This window comes from Phascolarctos cinereus, unplaced genomic scaffold (assembly GCF_003287225.1).
Source record: "Phascolarctos cinereus isolate Bilbo 61053 unplaced genomic scaffold, phaCin_HiC Scaffold_726;HRSCAF=1367, whole genome shotgun sequence".
NCBI classification, from domain to species: domain Eukaryota; kingdom Metazoa; phylum Chordata; class Mammalia; order Diprotodontia; family Phascolarctidae; genus Phascolarctos; species Phascolarctos cinereus.
This window is the reverse complement of record NW_027556098.1, coordinates 198,352,065-198,362,222: the sequence shown is the minus strand read 5'-3', so window position 1 is coordinate 198,362,222 and position 10,158 is coordinate 198,352,065. Positions and strand designations below refer to the sequence as shown.

Below are 10,158 nucleotides of genomic sequence, written 5' to 3'. Positions count from 1 at the left end.
ATTTCAGAGGCCATCAAGTCCAGTCATCTCATTTTACAGATAAGGCAACTGAGGCACAGGATGGTTAAGTGACATGACTTGCCCTGGGTCACATAGCTAGTTTCAGAAATAGTATTTGAACCAATGTCTTCCTGACTCCAAGTTCAAATCCTGAGTTCAAATCCAAGCTTAGACTCTTACTAGTTGTGAGATCCTAGGCAAATCACTTAACCTCTGTTTTCCTCAGTTTTCTTAACTGTAAAATGGGGATAATAACAGCACTACCTCTTAGGGTTATTGTGAGGATTAAATAGCATAATAATTATAAAGTGCCTGGCACATAGTAAGTGCATATAAATGTTAGCTATAATAATAGTTTATTATCCACCCATCACTATTTGAGCTGTATCTTGAACAATGAATAGGATTTCAATAGGCAGAGATGGAGGAGGAGGAGGGCTTGTTTGTCTTGTGTTTGTGTGTTGTTTCTAGATTATGTTTTTAGTGTGTTGCTTATTTGACCTATAATTTTATAGGAATAGGAATTTCTTAGCAATGAACTTCCTGTATCAGTGCCTGACCAGTCAGTACCTGTACAAGTCACTTCCTATACTAGTATTTTCTTTGCAATTTATGGTGTTAGTGCTTGGGGGCAGTGACAGATTATGATTTGCCCAGGGTCACACAACCAGTATTTGCAACAGGGAATTGAATTCAGGTCATTAATGACCCAAAAGGCCCATAATGCCACACTTCCTCTCAAGGTGTTTTTTTTTTAAATTGGTATTTTTTGTCTAATTTGTTATTGTTCTAGGCCCGTTCCTTCTCAATATATTTGATACATTTGAAACTGTTGACAGTGTTCTCCTCATGGGCATATTCTCTTCTGTGGGCCATGACACTGTTCTCTTCTAGTTCCCTTTTTACCTGTCATCTCCTTTACTGTTTCACCATCCAGATCACACCATCTAAGTAGGGGTGTTCTCCAAGGCCCTGCCCCAGTCTCCCTATCTTTCTCTCTCTGCATTCTCATGCTTGGTGATCTCATCAACATTGACAGATTTTTTTTAAAGTTGTTAGTATAACTTTCACTCTGCATTTTACAGATGAAAAAACTGAAATTCAGAGGGGTTGAGCATTTTGCTCATGGTCACACAGCTGATAAGTGACTTGATGAGAATTGTACTCCCTTGAATGTTCTGATTCTATTACACAACTCTGTCTCTCATATATGGAAACTAATAAAAATTCTGGGAGTAAAAGCTATTCTTTTTATTTTTTTCATTGTGAATGATGACATTGCCCTACAATGCAAACCACAGTTTCACTGAGCCAGACTCTGTGCCAAACTGGGAAAAGTAAGCCAGTTAGTTACATGGGAAGAAAGTTTCTCGTGTGAAGTAAGTGACTTCTTCTAGGACTCAGATTTCCTCAATAGTTCACAACACTACTAAGTAATCTCTTTCCTAGTTTAAAAAGTAAATTTAAAATTTGTTTTGTAAATTGATTATTTAAACTAAGAAATTTTGGCATCTAATTTGAATTTGAATTCCAGTTGCTTAAAGAACATTTTATGAAAGTTATTAATCTTAAATTGCTGTTCTTCTGCATTGTTCATTTGTAGCAAATGTAACACATCTGACAATATAATTGTTGTTCTTTGTGGTTGGTTTTGGGCTTTTCTTCCTGTACAATCTCAAGCTGTCTCTAAATATTATCCAAACAAGAACCCGACATGCTTCATTTTCGTTTTCAGTAAATGTCCCAATGCTGTGTCCAAGGTGCACATTAAGAGGAGATCTAAAACTATTACTAAAAGATGTACCAGTACTGCCTATTTGAATATTATTTCTCTTTCACCATTTTTACCTTGAAGAAAAACATAATTTATTATTTTTTTTCTTGCTGCTTTAAGAAAAATATAGTTTGGTCAAAGCTAAGAGTGGCAAATTTCCAGTTTGATGTAAGAAGGCTATAATGGCAAACAAGCTCTTTCAGTAAAGGAGTAGCTACTGCTTCTAAGAGACTGTGTGCCTGGCACTGGCTATAGATTGATTGAATTTCAATGACGTTATTCATCTCCTTTTCTTGCTTTTCCTCAGGGGACAGCTCTCTACAAAAGCAGGACTCTCTTCTTCAAGAGTCATAGTATTTTCCTCTTTGCTTTGCATTTTGGATTCTTCTTTTTTGGACATCATCCATAATCATGAGGTTCTGACAGGTTGGTCATATGTTTGTTTCTCAGAATGATAAAGTTGCTCAAAGGATCCAAATGATCCTCACATTTTCTACCAGGACCAAAAGATGCATTATGACTTACTGATGAAGTATATGTTTCAATAGTTAATGCTTTGGAGTCTAGTGAGTTATAAGTATCTTTCTTTTCTCCCTCTTTGATGTCATGATGTAACTATGAAGGAATATAAAACATTAATATCTAATGCTTAATTTCTTTCTAGCCACATTCTCATGTAAATAGCCCACCAAATGATATTTTGGTGCCGTGAATATATTTTCTTTATTTCAGCAATCCAGCAAAAGTTGCAATTATAGAGGCTCACAGAACATCCAGGAGGTAGTCCCCAGTGTTTCGTTCAAGTTCCCACAGTCATTGAGAGATTTAATTGTTATCTTCATGTCAATGACTCCCAGAGATACATATTCAGGCCCAGTCTTTCCCCTGAACTTTAATCCTACACCACACAGTGCCTGTTATGTATTTCAAACTGGATATCCCAGAGCTCTTCTGGTTTACTCTTTGTCTTTTCTTCTCTTGTTGGTTTTTCAACAGACATACATATCAGGAAAACAGATATGTAGTATACTTTTTGAAGGACCTGATTTGAATAAGTGAGAAACCATTGTTTGTAGGTTTCTCTCTAGGAGTCATATGAGGAGGAGAAGTTTTGAGTTTGACAACAGTGTGACTTTTTTTTGTTCAAGCCACATCTCTAGCTGAAGTGGTTCTGTAGGCAATATTTCCATTTCATTTGGAAGCTGGGTGTGATGACATGGGTCTGGAATCAGATGTTACAGGGTATCTGTCATGATCATAGTCAGGCCTTCTTTTTTCCACCATTCTTCTTTTAATGAATCAAGCATAAGGATTTCTACCCTCAACAGAAAATATTCTTTTTGAATCTGCAATTGAATAGTGAATTACAGGCTCCTCGGTTTGCGGTACTGCAAGCAAAAGAGAGTCCAGAGAACTTTGATAGTTTTCTGAACACAGCTCCAACCTACATTTCTTAGTGTAATTTTCAGCTGGAGTAAAACTAACATAATAAACAGGAGAAAGTTGATATGTTTGAAGTTTGGCATGAATAGGATTTACCAGGGAATGTTGGATTGTTAGACATGGAGGAGTTAAAGGCATTTCTAACTCCCCTGAAAGACATAGGCTGTAAAAAATTGGTCTATTGCTTTCTAGTTCACATTGGTCTTGGCTGGTATAAATCCTCTCTATGGGATAGTATTCTGTCATAATTTCATTCTTATACTTGGTGGGGAGGGCTCTTTCAAAGAGCTTTTTATTTCCAACTATATGACTGATGATTTCTGGAGTTAATTTTAGGGATTTCTTAAGTTCTGTGGATGTTTGTGTATCTCTTCTTTCTTAGAGGCTGGCAGGTTTCAATAATTCATATTTAATTGGCACAATCAATTGCTTTTCATCTTTGAAGAGCTCCTTAATCATGTATAATTTTCCTTTCTTGTGGACTTCCAAATTTCTTCGAAAATTTTGACAATTCCCTGAAATGATCAGTTTCTAGGAGGATCTGTTCTTTGAAATGTAAACAAGGATCTTTTAATAAAAACACTTTCAGTCTTCTCTAGAGGATATACAAAGTAGGCAGTTGCTTTTTATACTCCACCAAACTATCTATAAAAAATTATTTCATCATCAATATATTAATATTGATTGGTTGTTTGAAGTGTTGGCCATCCCTCAGAACAAGTGACAAGGTGGAAGACTTTCTTGTAGCCATTCTGAGTAAATAAATAGCTCTTCTCTATGTCAATTTGAGAGGATAGATTTGAACTTGAAACAATTTCTTCAAAGTCGTTAATATGAGACACAATATAAAACTCTCTTCTTTTTAGGGAAATTCTCCACAGAAAAAGCTATCTCTCAATGATCCAGCACCTGAGAAATCCTTCATTTGCAGAGTTGTGGGGACTGAGATTCTTGTCCATGGCTTCCTAAATTTTTCGGCAAGTACTCCAGCATGACAATTATACCTGTCATGATGTAACTATGAAGGAATATAAAACATTAATATCTAATGCTTAATTTCTTTCTAGCCACATTCTCATGTAAATAGTCCACCAAATGATATTTTGGTCTGCGAATATATTTTCTTTATTTCACCATTCCAACAAAAATTACAATTATAGAGGCTTATAGAACATCCAGGAGGTGGCCCTAGCACTTCCTCCAAGCTCCCACACTCATTGAGAGGTTTAATTGTTATCTTTATGCCAAGGACTCCCAGAGTTACATATTCAGGCCCAGACTTTCCCCTGAGCTTTAATCCCACACTACCCAGTGCCTGTTATGTATTTCAAACTGGATATCCCAGAGATCTCAAATTCAGCAGGTCCAAAACTCCCTCATCCCCTCTGTCTAAGTAACAGAGAAAAACAGTGACAACAAACCATGAAACAAATAATAGTCATCAAGCAAGATGAATCCATACAATGTATATATCCAAAAATATATGTCTTTGCACCTTATGTCCATTACCTCTCTGTCAGGAAGTGGGTAATATGTTTCATTTTAGGTCCTCTGAAGACATAGTTAATCATTTCATTAACCAGTGTTTTTCAAAGTTCTTTTCCCCCCCACTACATTACTATCCTTGCATAAATTATTGTCTTGCTTCTGCTCACTTCACTCTCCATTTACTCACACTACCCAAGATTCTCTGAAATCTTTCATTCACCATTTTTTTGGGGTACAATTATATTCCGTTATATTCACACACGACCATTTCTTTAACTATTCCCCAACTGTCTGAGAAACAATTTGAGGCCCGCTTTTAGATTTTAGTTCTTTTCTTTTCTTATCTCCTTTAATCCCTCTTCCAGGATCAGGAAGTTAGTTTCACTTATGACTGCTCAGCCCCTGGTGTTATCCTTCAACACATTCTGACTACTTTAACCTTTCCTCCTTATCTTTGCTGCAATCCCTGTTGAGTTTGATGCTTCTTTTCCAAGAGGCAATATATGTGCATTGTATTTCTACACTAAACCATTTGTGTTTGACCCTCCTTTGTCCCTTTCAGATAAGAATGGAGGTTATCTGATGTCAGTGCCCTTTGGTTCGTGTTTGTATACTCTTCTTTTCATGCAACCTATTATAATACTAAAATTTGCAGGGTAAGATACTGTTGGTTGCAATTTTAATGTAATTCAAGTCAGGTCAATAAGCATTTATTAAGATTTTGCTATGTGCCAGGCACTCTGCTAAGCTGGAGATACAAAGAAGGCAAAGCAGACCCTTCCATTATGGTGCTCATAGTTCATTCTATTCCAATGGTTAAAGCAGTTATTATTAATGTCAGTTTTAGAATGGTATCATTTTGGGGCAGCTAGGTGGCACAGTGATAGAGCACTGGCCCAGAAGTCAGGAGTACCTGAATTCAAATCCAGCCTCAGATCAAATGCTTGGCACTTACTAGCTGTGTGACTCTGTGTGTGTTACTTAACCCCAATTGCCTTAAAAATAAAAAAAAGAATGGCATCCTTTTCCATACATGATAATACAATGGCCAGCTTATTGGATGTGTGAGTTTTCAACTCCCCCTCCCCCCATTAATCTTCCCAGTAATTTATATGCTGACCTTTGCTACTAGAGATACAATTGCTGCTTCATTGGGTACTGACTAGCATACTGGCTTATTTCACAATCTTGTTTCTACTCTTTGTCTTATTAGCACATTATTTGATAATAAAAGCTCTTTCAATTTATATCTATGAGTGTCCTTGGCTCTTATCACCATGGTACCCAGACAGTTTGTGGAACTTTATTTTTAACAGGAGTGGGGGAAAAATCTTCCTATGTCTTCATTTCTATTTTGCTCTGGGAATCCAAATAATATTCTAAAATTATTCAAAATCAGCACAAAAGTGGATTGTGTGTTGCAAGGCTTAGCTGAAGCACCAAAGGCTTCCACAGCTGTGGATTTAACATAAAGAAATTACATTCTTTCTCCCTCCTTGATCTCTATTGTACTTCTTGCACAGTTAAACCTGGAGACCGTTTATCCAGCAAAAGGGGTAAGGCTTTATTGCAATATGCTTCCTTGTTTGGCTACATCCACTGAAGAGGAAGAGTGTATTCTAGTTTGGGGCATTCAGAAATTGAGCGACACTCACTTTTTAACCCAAATTATATTAGCAAGACTGGTTAAATATGAAAGCAAATAATTTCCAGTTTCAGCTAATGTTTAAAAAAAATATGGAAAAACAATCAAGAAGCAAAGGAGGGGGGATGGGGCAAGTTGGGCTTGTTTTCTCTTTGTTTCATAAAATTTCAAACCTGGATCAGAAAACTGAAGACCAAAGTAGCAATTTGCCCCACATTATAGAGCTAATTAGTGGTAGAGCTAGGAATAGCTTCTTACTTATAATTTAATGGCGCTCTCTCTCTCTCTCTCTCTCTCTCTCTCTCTCTCTCTCTCACCAGATCTCACGGAAAGTACATAAATTATGAATCCCAGAGGCATCTAATAGAAGTGTTGTTTTCTGAGAGGGAACAAGTATTTGTTTCAAATACTATGTGATTTTTTTTCTCTTTTTAAAAATGTTTATTTATTTTTCGTTTTCAACATTCACTTCCATAAGATTTTGAGTTCCAAATTTTCTCCCCATCTCTCCCCTCCCCCCATCCCAAGATGGCATGCAATTTGATACAGGCTCTACATATTCATTCATATTGAACCTATTTTCACATTACTCATGTTGTAGAGAAGAATTAGAACCAATGGGAGAAACCATGAGAAAGAATAAACAAAAAAAAAAAAGAAAAAAGAAAGAGACAGAGTAAATAATATGCTTTGATCTGCATTTAGACACCATAGTTCTTTTTCTGGATGCGGACAGCATTTTCCATCATGAGTCCTTTGGCGTTGTCTTGGATCCTTGCATTGCTAAGAAGAGATGAGTCTATCAAAGTTAGTCATCACACGTTGTAGCTGTTACTGTGTACAATGTTCTCCTGGTTCTGTTCACTTCACTCAGCATCAGTTCATTTCCAGGTTTTTCTGAAGTCTGCTTGTTCAATTACTATGTGATTTTAAGCATGTAATTGACCTCACTCTACCTTACATTATTTGTAAATATCCTCCTAATTTGGATTTTAGACTCTTATTTTCCCTTCCTCTATTCTGTTCTACAAAAATTGTCAAAATAGGGACCATCTTATTTTAATCAAGAACCTATCATGGCAGACTAACCTTATTTCCTTTCTTGACAGGATTATACTGTAGTTTATCCAGATTTTGGCAAAACATTTCATGAAGATTCTTATACTGTTCTTATGAAAAACATGGAGAAATGTGACCTAGATGATAATATAATTAGATTGATTTTAAACTGTTTAAATGGCCATACCCAAAGGGTACTTCTAATATTTTCACGTCATATTGGAAGGAGGTCTCCAATGGTGACCTAGGGATCTATGTTTGACCCTGTATGGTTTAATATTTTTATCAATTAATTTAAAAATATAGATGGTATCTTCATAAAAATTGAAGTTGACACAAAATTGAGAGCCATAGCTCACCCAAGAGACAAAATTAATATTGGGTGGTTGAAGCTTTTCCAGCCCTGACATCCAGAGAACTCACACCACGGGCAGTTATACACCCAAGGCTCTGTGCCTGTCTTGTCCTCTTGGGATCAATGTTCTTTGTAGCCCATTACTGAATTAACTGGCTTGCCAAGCTATATCAGATAGGATCTGGGTTAGTGATAGGGAGTAGAGGTGAGGATCTGGGTTAGTGATAGGGAGTAGAGGTGGGAATTAGAGACAAATGGAACTTTTGTTGACTACTCTTCTCTTTACTTCGACCCTAGTAATCTCATCTCGCACCTGTCTAGTCCCTTTCTACTGTGTTGAGCCTCAATTTCTCCCATATTTATTCCTCCCATGTTCTTCCCATTTTCTGGTATTCAGTGAAACCTAGTTTTCTCCTACAGGATCTTGTTTTAGGGCATGTTTTAGTACCTAGTAATTTCCTCCTGGCCTATCTTAGGGATTCAAGACATACCAATAGATAAAGTACTGAATAGAAAAAATCCAAGAGTTTAGAACCTGGATTATAGCTTTCATCTTGACACTTTCCCTCATTCTTAGAGACAACAGTGACCTCTCAGTTCATCAGGCTCCTTAGCAATCATAATTTAAATTTCAGCACCACTTCAGCCACCTGATGGAAAAGAGAAATTATAGGAATCCTCGCAGGGATGGAGGACATGAATCTCTCCATTCTAGATTTTGTTGATAAAGGAGAAAAGAGTTAATACCATGCACCCTTGATTTTGATAGAGCAATTTCAAGATGTTTCAGGGGGAAAAAGATAGGCTCCCATGGATTAAAAATGTACAGGGCAAACAAACCCAGGGTGTAATGGGAAGCTCTCTAGACTGAAATACTGAAGACAAAGCAAAAACAAAAATCAATGAGGAAGAAAAGGCAGAGGTTTCATAGGCTTATAAATGATCAACTTTAATATTAATGTTGTACAGAAGATGGCAGCAAGGATAGGGAATAGGTGAATAAAAAACAAACAACTATTGCACAGTTCTTAAGAATCTCCTCAGGAGCACTGAGATTGCAAATGAATTCACCAAATGGTGAAGAAAGCAAAAGATAAAAAAAAATATTTTCGCCATGTTGGGGAAAAGAGAAAAATCAAAGAAGGCACAGGACTACTGCATGGCCTAGCCCCTAGTCTTTTCTCTTCAGGGTCTTTGTAATTAATCCTTACCATTGGCACCGCTTTGGGGCATGAAAATCCCTATTTACTGGGAGAATTTTTAATCTCCTAGCTTCAGTATACTATATCAGCTTGGTTCCTATTTCCCCTTCTAATGATCTCTGTTCCACTTAGTAGCTGGCAAGATACAGCTTCCCTCAAGATCCAACTCTTCTTTAAATGTGAAATTGTTTATCACTTTGGTATACTTCTGGGCAAATCTCAGAGATAGAGGTATTTCTCTTTCTTGTTAATGCAAATCATCTCTCTGTTGCTTTTGTTCAAAATGCTTTCTACTGGCAAGGCCTTACAGCAAGAAGGGACCTTAGAAGTCATCTAGCCCAAATTCCTCTGTTTACAGATGAATACTTTAGGTCCGGGTGGAGTGAAGTGAATGACCCAAAGTTATACAGGTAGGGGATGCGGCATATCTGGGTTATTAGCCCTAGTCTAACACTAAAGCCCCCACCATACCAAGAAGATCCCTAGTCTATTGACCCAGAAGTTTATGACTGAAGAGGAAAAGGGTACAACAATATGATACATTTAAAACATTGAAAGGTTTTTTTTCTTATATATAGTGACTACTGGAGCATTTTTGTTGGCAAAAGGGAATGAATCAGTGGAAGAGTAACTAAAGTCTAAGAGAGAGGGAAAAACTGGAGAAGGCTGGAGGGAAGAGAATGGGATCAATTAATGAGTATTTTATATCCACTTATTCTGGAGCCATGATCACAAAAATACTATAGAAGCTTTTATTTGAGAGTCTGCCCCCTGCCCCTAATTTATTATTTTTTCCCCGAGGGCACTCTCTGTTCTGGGAGAATGTATTTTCTATGATAAACATCTGCAACAGCAGCTATTTTTCTTTTAGCTGAAGAGACATGTCTTTCCAGTCAACAGATGTTGCTTTTGAGAACTGATGGCAACAGTATGCATGCTTTATTTCATTTTTTAAAAAATACACAGTATCCTGGAACAAGAAAGAAAACTATCTGGAAACAAAATATAAGCACATCGTGATAATTAACTGACTTTGTTACTGATGCTACTGATGACTAAGAGTGCCCAACTTTTTTTTTTCCTTCTGTGAATTAATTCTATAGTGATTAGGCAAACTAATACCTCACCTAAACTCATACTACCCAATCATTGACTATTGCTTAATTCCTGCAGTCATCCAGGATGCTATTTC

The 10,158-nt window shown here is 36.8% G+C and overlaps 2 pseudogenes; both read right to left on the bottom strand.

The window, feature by feature from the left end:
- Positions 1 to 1,495: 1,495 nt before the first annotated feature.
- On the bottom strand, positions 1,496 to 2,774 carry LOC144454365 (protein shortage in chiasmata 1 ortholog-like; annotated as a pseudogene).
- Positions 2,775 to 2,779: 5 nt separating this feature from the next.
- Positions 2,780 to 8,070, bottom strand: LOC144454364 (protein shortage in chiasmata 1 ortholog-like; annotated as a pseudogene).
- Positions 8,071 to 10,158: the final 2,088 nt, after the last annotated feature.